Source organism: Mus musculus, chromosome 1, assembly GCF_000001635.26.
Source record: "Mus musculus strain C57BL/6J chromosome 1, GRCm38.p6 C57BL/6J".
NCBI lineage: Eukaryota > Metazoa > Chordata > Mammalia > Rodentia > Muridae > Mus > Mus musculus.
In genome coordinates this window covers 193,651,475-193,673,783 of record NC_000067.6, presented here as the reverse complement: position 1 = coordinate 193,673,783, position 22,309 = coordinate 193,651,475, and the positions used below count along the sequence as shown (strand labels likewise).

General features: G+C 43.3%; 1 long non-coding RNA gene across 1 annotated transcript in view; it reads right to left on the bottom strand.

Moving 5' to 3' along the window:
- The window catches only part of Gm31870, a 93,793-nt gene extending 75,525 nt beyond the window's left edge, over window positions 1-18,268 (bottom strand). The window contains exon 1 of the long non-coding RNA XR_001779912.1: window positions 17,997-18,268. This is a non-coding gene — a long non-coding RNA (predicted gene, 31870). The remainder of the gene's footprint in view (window positions 1-17,996) is intronic.
- Window positions 18,269-22,309: the final 4,041 nt, after the last annotated feature.

The following is a 22,309-nucleotide window of genomic DNA, read 5'->3' as shown; positions in this document are numbered from 1 at the left end:
GTCCTTTTTCTTCATCTTGCAATGAAGAAAGCTTCAGATCTCAGGGAAGGATAAGCATAGGTTTTAAACGTTTGACTTTCCAAACTAGAAGTGTAGAGACTTCACCATATGGTGCACTGCTGTGTCTAAGAACTCAGCACCCTCATCTGTCACAACTGTGGTTGTGCTACATCTCAGCTCCATCAGCTTTTGCCTCTGGGAAATCAACTCCTTAGATTCTGTGAGACTCACAAGGTGGTTGCAAACATGGGTAAAATTGTAAGCATGTGAACAGCATTTATAAAGGTGTTTCCAGGCTTCCCATAGTCCTTGTGACACCAAAAGGCGGGCACATTTCCCTTGTCAGTCACTTCCAGTTGACAGTCCAAGAGGACCTTTGTTGCCACCCAGTGGCCATTGATCACAGTACACACCTATGTCTACTTACCCAAAAGCAATTTAGTGCTGGTGAGCATAGGTTAGAGGAGACAAAGAAACTACAACCTCTCGACCTTTACTCTTGGGTGTCAGTAGCTACTCCTTAAGCTAACACTAATGGTGGCACAATGAGCAGAAGAAGTCATTTTGTTCTAAAATGGAAAATCTGTTATGTTTTTGTCTTAGGTTGCCATTGCATGTGGTACTGTGTTAGTTACATACAGTCATTTTCAGAGAAGCACATGTTGACATTGAGTATATTTTCTCTCTTTGCAGTGTCTTAAGACACTATTTTCCAGGTTAGAATGCATGCATGGCAGATGAGTAGAGTTAAGCACATGCTCTGACCAAATGTAGAGCCAGACAATGCAGCTGGGAGAAACTTCTGTGCCTCTGACTGCCTGGAGCCACACAGGCATCCACCAAACCAGGTCAGAGCGCCTTAGGCACATCGTGTTCAATGCTCGCTCTGTACACCTCAGCAGAGAGCAGGCTTCAAACTCACCTGGCCTCCTTTCCTCCCTGGCTTCAAAACTCCACAGAGACACCATTTAGGTTTTTGGGAGGGGGATGGTTAGGCAGTCTCCTTCTATTTCTCTAAATGTCAAATGAAGTCCAAGAGAAAGCAATTAACAGATGTCTGCCCAGCAGACAATGTGGGAGTTCCAGCAGAAATGAGTGAGGCATCTCTTAGCATATCACAGGGTGGCCCCGTTTACTCCCCATTACCCAGCTAAAAATAGCTATGCTGCTTCCTTAGCCCTCTATCTTCATTAGCATCTGTCCCAACAGGTTAGGTCTCCCCCTTGAAAGCCTTCTTAAACAAGTAGCAAGGGAGGAAAACTAAATTCAGACGCCGCTCCAGTGAGAGTTTCCCCAGAGAAAATGTCTCCTTGCTCCTTGAGATGAACTACCACCAAACAGTCCCAAAGTTTAACCCCAGTCGGCACCCATCGCTGAAAGGAAAACAACCAAATTCTCCTGGGGAAGAGACAGGGATTCTTTAAGTGAAAGATGGTGTGTGATTAGAAACCACAATGTTATTTGCACCATTAAATGAGCAAATCACGAAGCATCTCAAATGATTAATTTCTCACAGGGGCTGTCAGTGGGCTGTCACCAGCTGACAGTCCTGTCACAGTGTCATTTATAATGTCCAAGTCTATTCCCCATCAATGCCATTAAACAATTATACTTGGTTTAGAAAAAGAAGGGGGGAGGATGGGGAGGAGAACACACATGGACAGCCATGTGAGGTGCTGGGGCAATTAGATACTTTGCTGCTGCTGGGTGGCAATTCCAGCCAACAGTTAAATCTTACTTGATTTGTTCATTTAGGCAAATTATCAATTATTTGGAAGCAGCATCAACCTGGGTAATTTCTTTCTCTCCGCTGGCAGCAGTCATCATGGCCTGCCAGGACTGTTATCCTGGGGATGGAGAGACTTTGATAATTAGCCCGCAGCTCTGCTCTGGCTCTCAGACTCCATCTGGTGTTGTCTTCATCAGCGCTGGGCATATGGGTGATGTCATAGCTCTGTGAGCTCTTTTAATAAAGGTTGCTCTTGTAATGAATGAGTGTTCTTTTTCCTCCTTCCTTTTAAATATTTTGGTTCTTCCCTTCTACTTGAAATGTCCTTCTTACTACACTGGGCACCCACTCATGCCACAGGGTCTCCTGTCTCCTTTTATAAAATGAGGCTGTTTTGATGGACATGTTCACCAGATACCAATGTTTAAGTGGTCTTCTCTGATTACCATGTAGCACAGACAGGGATATATGGGAGTGCCAGGATCCAGGTAGCATGGGTGAGAATGCCACCCAAGCTTGTGAGGGCAGAAAAGATAGTTCAGAGATTGTCATTGCTATAGAACTGTCTTCTAGAACAGAGTGCCTGTGGCAAAGACTGGAAAGGATCAGTTTCCTTCGGTGCTGCAGCAAAGCCAGCAAGGCCCTGAGCCATTTATCAGAAAAGATTCTCCTGGAGAATGTGGTCTGAACTGTTGCCATGTAAGTAGTGTCTCCTTGGGTAGATGTGACCCTCTCCTGGCACAATCCAGAAACTAGTGCATAGCTATGCTTGGTTCATTTGTATGATTTTGACTCTTGTTGGCATCTGGGGTAGACATCTGTTGTTTTTGCCTGCCAGTATCTTTCCTAGTCTGAAAATAAGATTCCCATTTTTCTAAGGAGACTTGTTCCTTGCTCAGTCTCAGACTATATTCTTTGAGTAGGCCTGACTCCACTCCCCATACCAAGAGTGTGCATCTAGCTGAGACCCAAGCAGAAACACATCTTGTACCCTGCCATGAAAGTAAATCCAGAAAACTGTTATAATAGAACCCCTTATCCCAAGCCTTTTCTTGACATCAAAAGTTCTGAGTCGGGGAATGTTGGGGACTCTCTTGCAATCTCAAGAGACAAGACTTTGAATGAGGTCCAGACAGATAGGCACTGGGAGTTACCTACATACATTCTCTGGGGTATGTGATAGTTCATTTTGATTGACAACTTGATGGGCTGAGGCACTCCTAGGAAACCCATAGAGCACATTGCTGGGTGTCTTTGTGAAGGTGTTTCTAGAGAGAATTAACTGAGAGAAAACATCTATTCCACGTGGGTGGCACCATCCCACAGTCCGAAGGTGCAAATGGAATCAAAGAGGAAAATAAAATAAAAAGAAAGTGTTCCCCCACTCCCACCTAGCCACCATGATATTAACTACTCTGATCTAACACCCCCGCCCTGCCATATAATAAACTGAAACTCTAAGACAAAACAGATCTTCCTCCCTAAAGTTATTGTACTTGGTGTGAGTTCTCACTGAGAAACTGGGTCATTGTGTTATGCCCAGATTACAGAAACCCCAAAGACCACCGAGGAGCCGATTTGATGCACACAGGGGTCTTTTATCACAAGTTCGAGTAAGGACTCTCCCTGTCTCCAAAGCAATGGAAGCAAAATGAGAGCCTTGAGCTCTGAGGAGGTAAGGTTTTTATATGGGACACAATTTTCCACATTCTGATTGGTTAGTATTTCAAACTTATTTTTCTGGCAGGAACAGAAGGAGACTGTTACAAAGTGGTCACAAAGGTCACCCTTCATGACTGCTGAGTCACTTATAAGTAAGACCACCTGACCCCTTTAAGCAAAAAAAAAAAAAAAAAAAAAAAACAGGTTTCTCCTTATTGGCTGTTGCTATGGGAGACAGCTGTGATCTCCTGCTCAGGCCTGCTCAGGTTTGTGGTTTTTTTCCTGGGTCTAGGGACCTGTGGAGGGGACAGGAGGGGATTGGTATGTGCAGGGGGCCTACATTCCAGAACTAGGTAAACAGTTGAAATGTATGGGGGGGTAGAAATCTGTGTTCAAAATGTAGTAGTCACCTAGGTGACTCTCCCTGATGACATGGTCTAGGTGTCTGTGGAATCAGCTTATAAGAGGAATTTGGAAAGGTATGGAAATGTGTACTAGACAAGCCCTACAAGGCTGTAGTCAGACTTCACAGGCCAGTCTAGTGGGAGTTTGGATCAAAACCTGATAGAGATGCAAATACTACTGTCAAGTGTAGATGAGGACACAATGGGAACTCAGCCTGGCAGCATTCATGTATATTCTGGCAGTGCATTTATTTATATTTGCCTGTGTCCAGAGACATTGTCATAGGTGGAGTTTAAAATCAATGGGATGATTGGCCTGAGGGAGCTCATCACTCAGACTGCAGCATGGTTGTTGCTAGCTGTGTTTAGCAAGGCTGACAGCAAGAACTGGGAACAAAAGCAGAGCAGAGGCTCTAGACAACTTGTAGAAAGGGAGAGATTAAGTTGAGGCCAATGAAATTACAGCTGAGAAAGATATCAAGGATGTTCAAAAGCACTTGAGTAGCTTAGGAAAGACAACTTGAGGGCATCTCAGGAATTGCCCAGACTCCACTCATCATTGGCTCAAGGGTACAAAAACTTTACTTTTAAAAGAGAGCTCTGGGTACCTCTAGGGCATCAAAGAAATTTTCCCTGTGATGAGACACCTAGGCCCAAGGTACCCTGGCTGCAATTGAATCTGGAAACAGATCATAACAGCACTCAGAAAGCACATGTTTTGCAGACACACATAATAAAGACTACTGGGTCCTGGTCATACAAAGCTTTGGAGGGCAGGCAATGAATATTAGGGTCAGGACCCCATAGACAGCCCTGGAGAGAGCAATGTCTGAAGTATAACAGAGACACTGGAGATATAATAGTAACTCAAGAACTAAGTCAGGAACTGGGCTGTCTGCCAAGGAAAGCTGCAGGCAATTTGCAGATCTGGCTGAATAGATAGAGGTCATGTGGGTTATAACTGGCAAGGACTGTGAGGGTAGGGCTGCTTGTCCCCTGAGAAGCTCACATGACAGCACCCAGTACCCCAGGTGCATGGCATGGAAGTGAATGGTTCACTGTGAGTTTTGCTGGGTTTCAGTCTTGGTTTGGTCTCCCAGACTTGCTAGGTTTTTTTTATCCCTGTTTCCCTTTTAGAATGGGAAGGTTGACTCTAGATTAACTTGTTTCCCATTTACAGTGGCTCACAGTTAAGAAATTGCCTTGAGTCTCAAAGGAGACTTAGGATGAACATTTGGACAACATTTGATCTTTTAAGACCCTTGAGATGGACTGAATTTATTCTGTCCCAGGATGCACAGGGACTTTTGAGTGTCACTGGGGAGTGGTATGATTTATGTGTTTGAGTGTCAAGCTGACAAGGGGTGAAGTTATGATGGTCAGTCTTGATCATCCATGGATTGAGTGCATCTGGGAGGGTATTTCTGATAGGATTACCTAAGGGGGTGAGACCCATCTTGAGTGTACATGGCACTACTCTACCATAGGCTGAAGGGAAAAAGAGAAAGGCAGCTAGCAAGGCATTCATTCTCAGTTTTATGGCACTGTGATATTGAGATGAACTGATCTCCATCCAAAAAACAAGGCAGGGGGCAGATATAGACACCAAAAACTGGACTTAGAGACGTTGAAACAAAATGTAGTCTGCTTTCCCATATCACTTCACATCCCTGAGCAATATGGTGTTAGCTGCTAACCTGTTATCTATTAAAACTAACATATAATCCTTCCTACAACTCTCCTACACAATCTTTCCTGGTTCAAGTCTAAGTGTAACCAATAGAGCTGGGGATGTCTCTTCCTCAGTGTCACTAAAGTTAAACTAAAAAGAAAATAAGACCGTATTAAGGATACCACAGTAAGTAAACTGAGCCCTTTAAAGTGTTTCTTGTTCAAAAAGTGTGCATTTGCCACCATCCTCTCAGGAATTTTGTCAGTGACAGCAAAGACCCATCCTTGCTACAAACCCAGGGATTTGAACAGAATAGGAAGCCAGCGGATAAAATCCAGCTGCCCCTGGTATTAGCTGACAGCCCATTCCTCAAGGCTAGTGGTTTTTATCATTTTCCATGTTTGTCCTTGTAATAGGATATGCACACGTGCCATGTTCCAAACCTAAAGCCCCCACTCCCAACTCTGGCTCGCTCACTCTCATGTGTAAGAAGGTTGCAGAGCCTTCAGTCTGCTGGTCTACCTGATATCTGTCAGCCACTCCCTCTTTTCCTTCTTATCCTTACCCAATTAAACTCTGCTTTAATGTCCTACCCTCTCTGGTCACTTTACATTCGTGGGCAGCAAACAGAAAGATGGCGTGTGCATTAAGGATGTGAGCTGCTCAGTACCCCCCCCCCCCACAACACACACACACATGCACACACACCCTCACTTCCAGCACCTGCCAGAGCCTGAAAGTGTGAGCCAAATAAACCCCACCTCTTTTAAGATGCTTGGCCTCAGGATTTTGTGGCAGTGACAGGAGGCACACACAGTGCTGGCAAGGCATGACACTACATGTTCCACTGACACTTAGGTTAATAGTTTTGTGGTATATACATCCCGGGTAGTTCTACTTCAGGTCTTCGCTCCATACCAGTCAATTCCTTGTGCTTGTACCTGCTTGGTCTGGGCCTGTTTGTCTACTGATTCCTCTACAGCAGGCTGGTTTCTGTTTTGTTTCTTTACTGTGGCTTAGTGAGCTAGCTAAACCCCTCCTCTCTGTCACATATTGAGCTCATAAGGTGAAAGACAAAGGACAGAACATCTTATAAGGCTTTCTCACTAGCTGGCCACCTTAACACCATGTCTCTGGATTCACCTCTGAGCATGGCTGAAGCACATGCAAAAACCATTCAAATGTCCATTAAATCTCATCAGTGTAAATGAAGAAAGGAAGAAAATGAAGGAAAGAGGGAGGAAGAGGACAGGAGTCCATTTCCCCATAAACACAAAACCATGATGTCACTTTCCTGTTTTAGGGCCACAAATGCATTTGAGTTTTTAAGCAGGTGTTTTGAGTACACTATAAGAATCTGGCCTGAGAGTTGGCTCAGCAGTTAAGAGCACTGACTGCTCTGCCAGAGGTTCTGAGTTCCAATCCCAGGAACCACACGGTGGCTCACAACCATCTGTAATGAGATCTGATGCCCTCTTCTGGTGTGTCTGAAAATAGCTACAGTGTACTTACATATAATAAATAAATAAATCTTTTTTAAAAATTCTTAAAAAAAGAATCTGGCCTAAGCTTCATAGTGTGCCCTTTTAACTTTCCCAAGTATATTCTCTAACTCGCTCTTCTCTCTGGGCATCAACTCTCTATGCTCTTTTCTCATTGCTGTGGCAAAAGGACTGGCTGAAGTGACTTCAGAAGAAGGAGTTATTTTGGTTCACAAGTTCAGGGGATTCCAGCCCATCATGGCAGGGAAGTGTGGTGACAACTACTCAGTGAGTACTGTCAGGAGCATGAGATGGCTGCTTGCTCACATGAAAGAAGGTAGGGGAATCAGAAATGGGAGAAGGAAAGGCCAGGCTATAACCTTCAAAGACCTGCCACAGCAGCCTACTTTACAAAGCCTTCACAATCTCCAAAGCAGCATCACCAGGTGGGAACAAGATGTTCAGACACAAGAGCCTGGGAGCCTGATGTGACATTGTGGACTTGAAGTGTAACACCCTGCTTCTCCCCAGTACTCTGTCTGGCTGTGCCTATACCTTATCACCTGCTCCCCACTATTGTCCTTCCTGGTCTGCTTCAGGCTCCAGAGAGTGTTCAGCCCTGCCAAGGTGCAATTTATAAAGCCGCCAGCTGATACTCAGCACAGACAGCATTGCTAGTGTGCTGTGTGGGGCAGTGAAAAGAGCCACACGGGGCCAGCTTGGGTCATTCATCACACCAGTGCGGTGATTGGGCAGTATCTATGTGCTGCCTAAGAGAAGCTGGCCGGAATGAGGCTGAGTCCATTAAGAGCCTGCTTGGCCTACAGCACCCCTCTAGCCAGTGCTGATGTGACAGGTTCCTGGCTCAACCGATTGGCTCTCCTGGCCATGTGGTAACTTGGGGCAGTTCTCCCTTGAGCTCTTTACTTTACAGAAGATAAATATACTCTGACCTGAAAGAACAACAGAGCAGAATAAACAAGTGTGTGGTCTAGCTTCAGGCTCACAAAGAACTGTGGGGGAGAGAAGAAAAGAGAGTGAGAGGACCCCCATGGCAGATGTTTCTAGACCACCCTGCAGAGCTGTGCTACAAGCCAGCTTTGCCAGTGGCCGAAGCTTTGGTAGGGCCCAGGTGTCTCTTCAATAGCAAAGAGATTCTGCAGTTGATGTCGGAACTAATGCCAGCGGGAAAATCTAAATTACATTTAAAAGGAATTTACCTTTTTATCTTTTAACCTAAGGCCTTTCCTAGCCATGCAGAAAAATCAATCTTGGCTAATCCACTGACCACGAAAAAAAGGAAAAGAGAGAGCAGTCAGAGCACTGCATGAAGCATCTCTGTTGTGCTCTAAGAGGAATCAGAGGGCAGGAGATCCCCTGGCCCACCCAGCAGGAACTCGAGCTCAAAAGGTTGAATTGAGGGACTAGCCTTGTCCTCTGGCTTCCATGAGTCCTCATACAAGTCACTGTGCTTTAGCCTGGGATCTGAACCAAACAGCACTAAAAGGATCCACCAGGGCTTTTCTCCCTCATCTTTTCACTGACAGCTGGGAAAATTGCTATCCATCATTGATAGACTATAGCCAACAATAGAACCAGTGTGCAGGCATCATCTGGAAAAGAAAGATAGTGTCAGTGCCTCCTGTGAGGGAACAAAGAGTATGTGTTCCTGTTTTCCCAAGGTAGAGCACAGAGCTCAAAATAAAACAAAAACACCCGAAATTCCCTGAGTGCTACAAGAAGCTTCTCTGGACCACACTCAGCCTCAAAGGAGGGCTTAGGAACCAGGAACAAGCATGCCAAGATAGCAAGGAACTCAACCCAGAACAAAAGTATAAACTTACTTATAACATTTGTGGGGAGCAGAGGAAGCCATGTGAAGGACCAATAATACCTCAGACCTAGAAGATATCAGCAAAGCCTGTCCCCCAAGGCAAAGCCATCCTCTGCTCTGAGAGCAAATGTTGATAATGTGTGCAAGTATATGTGCTTACAAATGGTTGACCAGTTTGTGGGAAAACTAGCAACGTGCAGCCTTCTCCTTTGAGATGTTGATAATCTACAGACACCTCCTGCCAAGACTTCTGTGCACAGTATCTGTCCTGTCCTCCCCTAGTCAGGCCCTATCCAGTACCTCAGCTGCATAAGCGCTGATAACATTTTGAAGTATTTTTTTTTTTTACAAATTTTATTTTTGTAACTTACTTAGTTCTTAAGCATGAGCATTATAGATGGTGATGTCATACTGAGATGTCAAAAGGCTAGAGTCATTACTTCAGAGCAACTGAGAACATAATTTAGACTTGGAAATTAATGGGTCCATTCTCAATGCCAGGCAGAGAGAAGGGTATTCAGTGGGATAGGCCCAATCATAGCTGCTCAGTGAGACCTCACACAAAACCCGAGAACACCACCATGACGGTGGAGTGTGAGACGAAAGGGAAACCGGTGATGCCTTGGAACCTCCTTTGTCTTGCTCCACACATCTCTTCATCTGACAGTCACCTCTATCCTTTATAACATGACATTAATCATAAACATAGTGTTTTCTAAGATCCGTGTCATTCTGAAAAATAACGGAAACCTTGGGCTGTAATCAATCATGCAGAAAGGTGGCTAGCTCTGCAAGAGCTAGCAAGTGAGGAAAGGATATTCTGCTGGGAACTCATCCCCTCACAGACCCTTCCTGCTGGTTATTCTGGGCAGTTAGTATCAGGGATGAATTGAATTGTAGATGAGTTCAGCAGAGAAGTAGTGTTGAGCACACTGTCCGTGGAGCATCCCCAAGTAGAGAAGCCCCAGAAAGGACCATGAACAGAGTAAAAGTGGTACCCCTTAGTTCTGAAAATGGCTCTAAGCTTACATTCCAGAGCAATAGACAGTGCATGAGCAAGCACTGGAGTCAAAGGACAGACTTCATAGGATGTGAAAGGGGAAACACCAAAGAACATTGTTCACAAAGCCATTCTGCAGCTGGGCAACTCTTCTGACAGCTCAACGCTCCATTTCTTTGTAGCTATCTTCTCAGAGTGTTTGCAGCACCTCTGTCATGCGAGCCGTTACTGCTCTACCCCAACTTTACCCTTAGCTGATATGCTTACCACCTCCTGGCATACTGTGGCCCCAGAAAGAGAGGAGGACAAGATTACAGGGGCTGCCTGGAACAAACAATGAGAAGAACCTCAAGTGTTTTATACCTTCATATGTTGGCTTTAATAGTGATAAATATAAAATGTATCATTCTGAATGTAACGGTTATGTGTCACTAAGAACATATTGTTCTGTGAGCATCACCACCATCTGTACTACACATATAAAAAACACTTAATTCCGTGTTCTTCTCCCCTCTCTCTCTTTCATAGTAACCACTGTCAGTTTTCTGTACCTAAGAATCTGTCTAGCTGTTACATATAAGAAGAATATCAATATTGTCCTGCATATGGCTTCTTTCACTTTACACATACATGGAAATGTTATGTCAAAAGTCCCTTGCCTTCAAAGGCTGTGCAGTACTCCATTGTCAGCATAGGCCTGTCTCCACTCAGCTGGTAAATTGCTTCTAATTCGGGCTCTTGTGATTAATGCTCTTAGGAGTGTGACCGAGGTGGAAAACAGGTAGATGGGTCTCAGGTAGACACTTGGAAGTGAGATGACTGGATTGCATGGCAAATGGTACCTGTGTAAGTCTTTGCAGAGTAACCACACGCTTTCCCTGGAAGCTACATTTCCCCCTTTGATTATGTATCTTTCTATGTCTTATGAGGTTAGTGAATATTTGGCTTTTACCCTTCTCTTTGTGCCAGGCTGACTCCTCTCTCAGAGGCTACCGCTGCTCTCCAGCAGTATCCCAAACATCCCTATATCCAAGCAATGCAACCCAGACTGAGTCTGGCATTTCTAACAGGAAGATTTTGGAGCAGTCTGCTGTCTGCTCTGAGAAGGGGTTAAGGAAAAGCACAGCTCTCCAAAGCCCCATATGTAATGAATAACAAATGCCCCTTTATGATGAGCATTAGCAAAGCACCAGCATGCTATTATCCAAAATGCATGAGGTGCCTTTTTGTGGCCCTTAATACAGCATTCAAAGCATCACCCAGTGCCCACTCTAGAAGATTAGATCCCTTTGAAAGGAAGGAGTCAACATGCACAGCACACCATAGCTCTGTCTGCACCTTTTCCATTTGGGGTCGCTTTAAGAGAAAGAGCATTTGCAAAATGGCTCTCAGGGCTTAATTGGTATTTCTTTCTTTTGCTGCCAGTATAATCCAGGAGAAGAGACTACAAAGCAATTTAAGACCATTAGTATTGTTCCTAATACCCATGTCCAAGGTTAGTGAGCACAACTGGAAAAGCCCAGAGTGCACCTGGGGAGATTAAGGGAGGTTTTGAAGCAGAACACATGCTTCTAATGAACTTGGGCTCTGCCTCACAGAAGACGAATCTATCTAAATATATTAGAGCCAATAGAGCAGAGAGCAGATGCCATGGAGAGATGCTGTTTTCACAAAGTTGTGAAACACTGCAAATAGACATGGGTGGGTCTGAAGCCCGAAGTCACTACAGGGTGCTACTTATAGTTTCTATATCTCTATCAAGAAAGGCATTCTCCCAGCAGGGTACTGAGTCCCAGCATCCACACTGCAGCTGTCCTCAGGGTGTCCCTAGTATCCCCACCCCCTCCCACTACCCCAGACCCTGCCTGGTTTCCTTCTCAGAGTGGGTGATGAATTAATTTGTCTGCAAATTGGGGAGGGATTTTGTGAGGAAAAGATCAAATAGAACTGTGTATGAATGATCCCACAGTGTTATAAAGTCAATGTGATTGATACTTAAAAGACCATGAGGTCACCATGAGCCCTTTGCGTACCTACTTCCAAAGCAGCCAACAAATGTCACACTCACAAGCCCCGCCTGTAACTCTGGGGGTGACTGTGTTGTCACTGGTGAGGGTCTGTGGTCAAGGACTGCAGTAGATTCTGACACCATGTGCCAGAGATAGTCCACATTTTATAGATTAAGTGTAAAATACTTTCTGAATGACCCTCACTTTAGAATTTCCCTGAAGATTCTGGAGTTCTCGGGTCTTCCCCATTTCAGAACAGAACCACAATTTCCAGGGTTCTGTAGTTTGTGAGAAAAGATAGCAGAACTCAGAAAAGTGCAGTGTTTATCATCACAGTTGTTTCAAGCCAAAGAACACACACCACCAGAAATAGCCTGGGGAGAGATATGCACAGCCATAACGGAGAGGAATCTCCAGTGCAGAGCTTGCTCTGTCCTCTCCCTAGAGAATGTGTGCACTGTGTGTGATACATTAATGATGATGTGCAAACCACAACCGATAAGGAGGTTGTCTGATCTGCTCTGTCCTAAAGGCTGTTTAGGGCTTCATTACACTGGCTGTGACCTAAGAACCCACTGGGTGTCTGATGTCTCTCGCATTTCCCAGAGGTTGGTCTCATACTGACTCCAGATTCAGCCCTCTGCTCTCTTGCCTGGCCTGCCCTACTCCTGAGCCATCCCTTAATATAAACTACATGGGTTACATCAGAAGTCACCTTCTAAAAGAACCTTCCAGGACCACCATGGGTAGCAAAGACACTCCTATTTCTCAGGAACATTGAGGTTTAGAGATGACCTCTCAGGAACTGTGGACAAAGCCCAGACAGCTCCCTCATTTCTAGGGTCTAAGGTGGGTAGAGAGAAGTACCCAGCGGGAAATGGGATAATATGGGGGCAGTGAGGTCATACAGGAAACAAACATCTCCCATCTTAGTTTTCTTAAGCAAATTCTTCTAATAATCATCTTGGGTCCAGTGTTGTCTTCTCATCACTTAGCATGGTAAGTGCATACTACACGCCAGCCCCTGTGCTGAGAAATCCGCCTCCTTCATTTTCTTCCTGATGGATTTGCACATTTGGTCACATCATTACTTCTATTTTGTAAAGAGCACGGAGAGCTTAAGCAGCTTGCTCAAACGAGTGCTGGAGCTGGCACTCAAACACAACCTCGAGTCCAAAGTTCCCCTCATAGGTTTCCATTCTTAATGTTACGCCGACAACCTTCCGCTTGGCTTGCAGGCATGTTGGGAAAATAAATGAGACTGATCCAAATCATTATAATCTGAATGGGAAGGACCTTGCACCTCAAGGTTATAAGATCGCCATAATTATTATATCACTGCTTATTATCATTAACACTATTATTTTATCTCGATATGAACGTGTCTAGTTATTACAAGAATTGCTTCCACTTACCATAGGATTCCTAGTATAAGGAACATGTTCAGAGGGAGCGCATGTCTTTAAACTAAATTAAGCAAAATGTCCTGTACTTCCCCCCAAACACTGTCACATGTGCCTACTCTGAGCAATAAGGAAGAGACAGAAAGTGAGCAGTATGTCCTTGACAGTAAGACAAGCCCACTGAGGGCCACACAGCATTAAGACAGAACACGTACACGTACCAGTGTCTGAACAGGCCGGCTCAGTGGGAAGAAGAGAGGCACAGAACCTCAAGAGTCAAGAAGACATGTATGTTCATCAATTGAAGAATGAATAGCATTTGGAAGATCTTGTATAGAAAGGAAGAAGGTGTCTCCTGAAGATGCAATTCTGGTAGCAAAATCAAGAGTCTGATCTAGAAGTGCCAAGATGAAGAACAACAAAGCCTAGTGCCAACATCCCCAGTCTACAGGACGAACACAGAAAATCAAAACTCAGCTTCACCATGAGAGAGCACCCCCAACACTACTTTACCCATTTAAAGCAATAAAGGTGAGGCTATGGAGATGACTCAGGATGTAGAGCACTTGCCATACAAGCACGGCAGGCCTGTGTTCTGTCCCCAGAACCCATATGAAAAGCTACGCAGATGTTTGTCACCCCAGTGCTGGGAAGGAGGAGGCAGGAGGACACTGAGGCTCAGTTTTTCTAACCTAATTGTGAGCTCAGGCTAGTGAGAATGTGAAAAGCAAGGTGGATGGGTCTTGAGGAATGGCAACAGAGCTTGATCTCTGGCTGAGCATGCACACACACAACTGTACACATTAGAGCATACACATACAATAACAAAAACCAAACACATGATAACAATAAGAGCAAAATAGTAATCTTATGACTTTCTTTGGAGTTAAATAAGGAATATAAACATAAACCAGGCAACATTAAATGATCCTCTTTGTACTGTAAGGGTCCGTGATTCGCTGAAGAATAATACCCAGGACTCAAATAGTATGTAAAAGCAAAAGGTGTTTTATTCTGCAGAAGTCCAGCACACTTGAAGATGGAGACAACCAAGTGAGCTCAAAGACCCAATTTAAAGCTCATCAGGGGAACTCCAGGGTAGGTGACCTTTATCTTGCTCCATCTCTAGAGACATTCCAGAACCATTATCGGGTTGTGGGAGCTGGAAACTGTTGCTGTGGAGGTTTGGAAACTGTTGCTGGCCCATTGCCCTTGCTTCAGGCCAGGTGGTGGTGCAGGTTCTGATGGCAGGGCAGTTTCTGACTAGCTGCCTAAAGCCTGGGTTGTTCTTTTCTTTTCTTTTCTTTTCTTTTCTTTTCTTTTCTTTTCTTTTCTTTTTTTCTAGTAACTGATTTGTCTGGGCTTGCCTGGACTTGCCCAGTTCTTAGGCATAGACTCTTGAACTGACAATTGGAAGCCTGTTATAGAGTCAGCTTAGTATATATCTATATCTATATCTATATCATCTATATCTATTTATCAGATCAGCAGCAGGGCTATGTTGCTGCCATGGTTTGAATGTGAAATGTTGAGACCAGCTCATTGAAACAGACTCAAGTTAGTGACTTGGGAGGCTGCAGATACTTTAAAAGGTATGGCTTCTCTGGAGGAAGCAGATCACTGTGGGGCTGGCCTTAAGGGTAATGACAGACCAAAATCTAGCCTGTGAGTAGTCAACAACTGCTCCTGCCATCATTCCTCGCCCACCATTATAGACTACCCTCCAACATGAGCCTTGTGTTTTAAATTCCTTTTATGCTATTACCTCACAACAATGAGAAGATGAGCTCATCACGAAGGGTGTGCTGGCACCACACTAGAGGGTGAGAAGACACAGCTCAAGGCTGGGTGAGAGGTCAGCTTTGTTCCGAAGCAGATAATATCCTCAGCTCATATTAAATGCATTAGCTCCAAGAAGGAGTAAATTGTCTGGAATTTTCAGTGAGTCAAGCATGGAGTGTAGAGTGAATTTGTCTTTGAAGATTATGTCAGCAGGCTTACCTTTTTCCCCCTGGGTAGAGTCTAAGACAGACAGAAGCCTGAAGACATGGGTTCCTAGGGTAACAGTCTGAACAGACCACTGGCCCAGGAACCCGAAGCCACACTCAGCCCCCTTCCCACCCACTGAGCTTACTCTGCCTGGTTCTCAGAAGTTGAGAGGAGATGGAAGCCCTCCTCTGTCATCACAGCCTGAGTGGGATGGAGAAAACAGCTGTCCCTTCTAGGACCCAAGATATTCGTGTGGAATTAATTTTCTAATAACTGGGGATTTCAAAGAGATTTATCTTAACTAAGTCTGGTTGAAAATTTTAATCAAATCATTTTAATTAACTCGTGTAATGATCTAGGTAGGCTTTAACATCATGGAGCTAGACCTCAAATACCTTTATTTTTAATATAAGGATTAACCATTTTAGATTAGTTTATTATAAAAATTTCCAAAATACAGAGCACAATAATTGTTATGCATACATCACCTGGGTCCCACAATTCTGTGGGTTGGAACACTTAAAACAGCCACCTGGTTTTCTTATCATTTTTGAGAGAATGGCTACTTATACTTATGTTTTGTAGCTTTCTGGATATGCTTTGCACCTTTTCTGAAGTTTATTACTAGATATCTTTTGTTGGCATTGTAAATAGATTCTTCTCCTTTGTTAAAACTTCCAGCTGGGGTGGGCACAGTGGCAAGTGGTCCTAGCACCTGACAGGCTAAAGTGGCAGATGAGGGATCTGAAGTTAGCCTGGGCTTTATACTGAGAGCTTGTCTCAAAGACAAAGTGAGCCAAGACCTTTCAACTCACTGGGGCTCGTATTCCAAAAGACTGTGCATCTCTTTCAGTTGCTTTTAGTACTGCTGAGTTATTAACACTGTCATTGCTCAGCCGTGTGTTTTCCAAATATGTATTAGCTTCAGACAGACACAGTTCTACAAGCTCCACAGTTTTATTTCGTGTTTTTCTTTGACGGAAGAGAATCCAGGAACTGCATTATTGTTATTATCATTAATTATTGTTGTTGTTATTAATCATTACTAAAAGAGGTTCGTTTATTGTTTCTATTTTTTAAATTTTCTAAAATTGGCTTTTCTTTGTATTTTAGTCTATGGTAAAGATCTGCAACTGACCCAAATGCACTTGAAAAGAGAATACACTATTACTGGTGTTTAGAGATCAGTATAGAGCTATAAAACCACCTTATTGAGTTTTTAGCCCTTCTAATATATTGCTATTTTCAATTCCCTTATCAGATGGGTTACTCCTTCAATACCCTCTGCTTTCTCTTTCTGAGAGCTGACGTCCAACCCTCTGCTCAGGCATCTATCATGTGTAGTGGTTTGAATGAGATGTGTAGCTCCAGCTCCGTATATTTGGATACTTGGTCCCTAGCTGGTAGCACTGTTTAGGAAGGTTTCAGATCCTTTAGTAGGTAGAGCCTTACTAAGAGGAAGTGTATCACCAGGGGGCTGTTTCCATTCTTTGATATTCTTCTTTTTTTCTTTCCCAGCAGAGCCTTGTCATGCTAAACCAGCACTCTGTCACTGAGCCGTATCTCCAGGCCTCTTTCCACTTCTTTCAGACAGTCTCACTAAGTTGCCCAGCCTGCCCTTTAACTGTAGCGAAGGCAAGCCTTGCCATGCTCCTGCCTGTGCCTCCTGAGTATCTAGGAATGGCAGACACACATCACTAGGCCCTACCTAGTCTTAACTATTTTCTAAAGTATATTTTATGCAACAATGTGTATTTGGATACTATCTCAGTAAGGCAGCATTCTTAAAGCTTCGTAAAACCACTTACCTCTACTAACATGTTTTCCTCATCCTGTCCTATTGTTGAAGTTAATTTTTGCTCAATCATGAAAAAAAGCTGATTCCCTAAAACATGTAATATGCCAATCTCGTGATTTAAAAATATGAATACATTTGCAAATATCTGTCACTTTTTAAGTCTGTAAACACACACAGTACATATGCCCCACAACCCTGCCCTGCTCACATGCAACCAAAACACCAATAGTTCTTGCAGATAGATGCCTTTGCTGTGTGTGGTTTGGCCCCCTACCACCTCCCCAAGGTTTAGAGGAATTGTTACTAGAAACTTAAATGCATAATACATACTATTTTCTGTCATTATTATAATTTTGTTTGACCTAACCAGGACCACAAATTCTGCACCAATTATATCTGTTTTTCTTTTTTGAAATTGTGGCAGTGCTGGGGATTTGAACCCAGGGCCTTGTGAATGGTAAGCGAGCACTCTACCGCTGAACCACATTCTAGGTGCACCTGCATGTGGAAAACCAAACTTAGCTTCCACCAAGCCTTCATAAAACCTCATCATTGTAAAACATGATCTCTCCAGAACTCTTGAAACAGAGTCCAATCATCTTAGATAGCGGAAAAGACATTTGCAGTGCAGAAGGAATAAAAAAATATTTCTTCAATGTCGTCTTAGAAAGTGACAAAGTAGAGTATTAATGCAGCTTTTCAGGGCACTGGTATAGAAAGTCTTCCAGGTCACAGAGTCAGTATAGAACTCTCCCAGAGAGGCCACCAGTATCCCCCTGACAACCCTAGAAGTCTGGATGCCTAAGGAAGGAGGTTCTGCATGCGGTGAACAGGACTTGTTTTACATTTATTATATTTATCTCTCTTTTTTTTCTGGTTTTTCGAGACAGGGTTTCTCTGTATAGCCCTGGCTGTCCTGGAACTCACTTTGTAGACCAGGCTGGCCTCGAATTCAGAAATCTGCCTGCCTCTGCTGGGATTAAAGGCGTGTGCCGCCACGCCCGGCTATGTTTACCTTTTTACACCTTTGTCCTTGACAGTGCAGCATGGGACAGAACAGGGTAGACACGCTTTTGCTTTCCTGTCTTCCTCTTCTCTGCTGAGGAGCTGCTTCGAAGAGCCTCAGCTGGGAAAGGTCTTCAGCACCATCTATCTAGCCCAGAGTGATTCAGCAGTCTCTGCTTAGCGTGTCTGGCACCTCACTGGACCATCGATTATGCTGAACTCTTCCCAAAGTCCGATGACGCACCTGAGAGCAAATGTGACTCACCGTGTAAATCTCAGCTACGGTAGGATTTTTTACACTGAATGAAATTTGATTCCTTATAACTTTTCGACCTTGGTCTTGGCTGTACCCTCTAAAGCTGCACAGAATAGGTCTTGGCGCTTTTGAGCTTTACAGTCCTTGAAATGCTGGAAGCAGCTACGGGGCCCTTCGTTGTGGCTTGGCCCATCTTTTCAGTGATTGCAGCTGGCAGCTATTCATCTTGTGCCATTGTCCCCAGTGTTCCAACCATCTATTTAATCTTCTCTGAGTACACTCAAGCTTATCAGTGCTTCCTTAAAATGCCAGAAATAAACTAATCTCTCTTTGTCTGGGCAGCCCATGTCTGTCAATGCGGCACCAGCCTACAGCGGTCACCCTGGGTCTGTTATTTGCCTGATTGATATTCAGCTTGCCGGCGGCTCACATTTAACTTTTCTTGTGAACTTCAGTAGCACAGTCCTTATGCTTCTCAAGCACGAGAAGGCTTTGGTCCCAGATGTAGGAAAGCATCGTACACACCAGCAGGAGTCCCTTCAAATTCCCGGGCTTGTTGATCCTTGATCTTTTAGGCATCAAGGTTCTTTCTGATATGTCCCCATCTTTTTCTTGGGATTTAATTCTTCCTTTGCTATGTCCTATATCTTTTTTGTTTGAGGATCACATGCCTATTCATAGATGTACAAAGAAGGCTGGGGTCAAAGAGTCCCCTCTTCTTTCTTTCTACAGTTTTTAATCTTTTCCCGGGAATCTGAATAGTATTATTATCACCACACAGAGTCTGGGAGGACACAGATAGCAAGAGAGGGAAAGAACAAGAGTAAGAGAAACAGAGAGGGAAGATGGAAGAAAGGAAGAGTAGAAGACAATAATGAGAACTATGAAGACATGAACTTGTCAATCTCCAACCCTCCTTAAAGAAGGTGAAGAATCAGCTGTCAACAGAGTTTGGCTTCACTGACCTCTCAGCGTTACCCAGGACATCTCATTCACACGCATCACATATTGTTTCCTTGCCCATGCACTAGAGACATTCAGTGGTGACCGGCACGTTTTCACCTTAAAAAACACCTAATACTATAAATTGTTTTACACATACTCCCTACTTATTGTGCAGTTCTTCACTTCTGAGGCCGTCTGCACACTAAGGAAGACCTTGATAATGCCAAGGGGGAATCCTCGGAGCTAAGGGGTTGAAAGCTTCAGTTCCAATGTGAGTTTCACCATTCTGACTGGCAGCTCCTGAGAAGAGCCAATACCTGTAGTAGGAAGAGCCCTAGAAAGAGAAGCTCCAGGAAGAAACAGGTAAGATGGTCTGATCTCTTCTCTCACATGTCCTATGATGACCAAGCACCTTGTCACGGGGTGAAGAAATGGAGCATGGAGGTTAAGGATAGGCAAGGCACAATATGCGCCTCTGTTTCTCTGTTCCCTGAGCTCAATCCTGGCATCCCATTTTCCTCTTAAAGAATAGTGATAAACTGTACAAGGCCAACAGATGTCACCAAGACAGAGAAATGTGTGCATCATCATCTCACCAACCCAACATCTTGTACTCTTACTCTTCATCATATACTCTCTCCCTTGTTTGTGACCCAGCTGAAGAGCTTGGAATTTCTAATACCCATGACTGCATCTCCATGGTCATCTCCAGCCTCACCTTTCTCTGTTTTCTAGGTAAAATGGGAAAGTTCAAGTTTTTGAAAATGCCATTGAGAGTAACTTTTACTTTTTTAGGTTTATTCATGTAGAGTTATGTGTATGACTGCATGCATGACTGTAGACAATTTGTGTGCTGTACCTGCTGTGGTTAGAAGACTGTGTTAGATTCCCTAGGACTGGAGTTACAGGTGGCTGTGATCTTCCATGTGCATCCTGGGAATCAAACCTGGGTCCTCTGCATCAGCAACAAGTTCTCTTACCACTAAGTCAGCTATCTTGTCCTTACTTTCTAGTACGTAGCAGCTCTGATTGGTTCACCTTCTTGCCAAACTTGGTATGCGGGTTTGGGGTATGGTTTTGCTCATCTGTCAAGTTGAGGTTCTGGGTATCATTTCCCATGGAAGGACTTCAGTCTTCTCTTCTCCTCTAGCTTGGAAACTACTTTAGTGTTGGGTTTCTTTTTCTTCTTACAAGCGACTAAGTTATGCAGAGACTCTCGTTATTCTTAAGATGTGCTTATGAATTCTAGATATTAGTTACTGGAAAATTATGTGTTACAAATATCTCTATACTGTTTCCTTCTCATCTCTTCAACTGTCTTTCTGTGTTGGTTTGGAGTTACAGTATCATAAATTTAGTCTGATTTCACTAAGTGGCTTATCTGGTTAAGAGACAACACATTTTTCAAGTCTGTGCTTTGCATATTTCACTTATACAACAGTAATATCTTAATTAGAAAATGTATCTGACTTTGATAACTGATTAGTTGTTTTATAATTGTTTTTTTACTTCAGATCACAAAGATTCCTTCTCACTCATTCTCTAAGAGTTTTATGGTTTTAGCACTTTGTTTTAGAGCATGTGAATTGTTTTGTAGAGTAGCAGCTTTGAGTCTGTTTTCCCACAGAGATACCTATTTGCCTTAGGGGAATAGTTTAAAAGACTGTTTCTTTGCTGAATTGTGATAGTGTCTTTGTTAAAATTAAGCTGATTCCATCCCTCCATCCCTGGCCTCCAGTGAGGACTGTCTACCCTCAATTTCTATGAAATCAACATTTTTTTTATTCCACGTCTATTATTTGCTTGACTTGTTGTTATGACAACAAGTGTCACTGTGGCAGTGACAGTAAGGGGCTACTGGCTATGTCACATCAAGGGTCTTGAAGCAGAAAATAATTACCATAACTGGACTTGGATATAATATATAAGGCCTCCAAATCTAGCTAGACCCCTCCTGAAGGTTCCAACCTCCCTGTGTTTACAGCACCACCTGTAAACACAGAGCCCATGTGGGGAGGGACAGGGGAGGCAGACCAACTCCAAACTAAACACAGAGCCAATAGGGGTTGGGGGGGCAGTTCAACTCCAAACCAAGCAGAGCCCATGTGGGGAAGGCAGTTCAACTCCAAAGGAAAACACCACAAGGTATAACCCTAAGTATCTGCTCTAGCTTGGTCTTTTCAGCCAGTGTGTTAGTGTAACGTACTTTCAACATGTAATTCCACACAATTCCCTATCTCTAGTTCTGGGACTCCACTTAGACATGTATCAGATTGCTTAATATTTCTGTACAGGTCATTGGTAGACTTATTGCTCTATATTACATACTTTTCCCTCACTTCTTGGGTACATGAAATTTCTATCTAAATTTGGGTGACACTTCTGCCAAATCCATTAAGGTGATAAACCATTCAGTGAAGTTTTCATTTTAGTTACAATACTGACTTCCCATCTTGTTTATATTCTACAGGTTTAATGTCTTTGACTTCCCATTATTGATGAATCACCTACTTAGTACAGTACATTTCTATAAGCTTCGATAAAGTCCTGACTCATATTTGCAGCATCAGCATCATCTTAGAGTTGAGGGTATATACATTTAATTCATGTTTTCAGTTCACATTCTTTTATGCTTTAGTTATTTATACTTTATTTATTCTTTGGATATTTCCAACATGTATATAATATATCTTATATTTCATATTTATGAGCATGTATATTGACTACTGATTACAGCTGGGAATTATAAAAAGTATAGCAGCTTGATTTTGCTATGTTCCCATTCAAAGAAAAATTAAACTAATTTTATGAGCAAATTTTAAAATAGGTTCAATATTAGCAACTGTTACAAAGCTAGTCATCTTTAGCTCTTGATTTAGATTTGTTAAGTTATTTGGGGTACTTTTTTCTTCTCATCTGTTTTCAAGTTTGTTGACATAAACTCGATCATTGAGCTCTTCATTGCTTCATGTGCAGCACCTAAAGCTCGGTCTTCTCCTCTGGGTAATACCAATGATTCCATCCTGACTTTTGTACTGATGAACCCTGTATTAGTTAAGAGTTCTATAGCTGAGATAAAACACCATGACCAAAAGTCAACTTGGGGAGGAAAAGGTTTATTT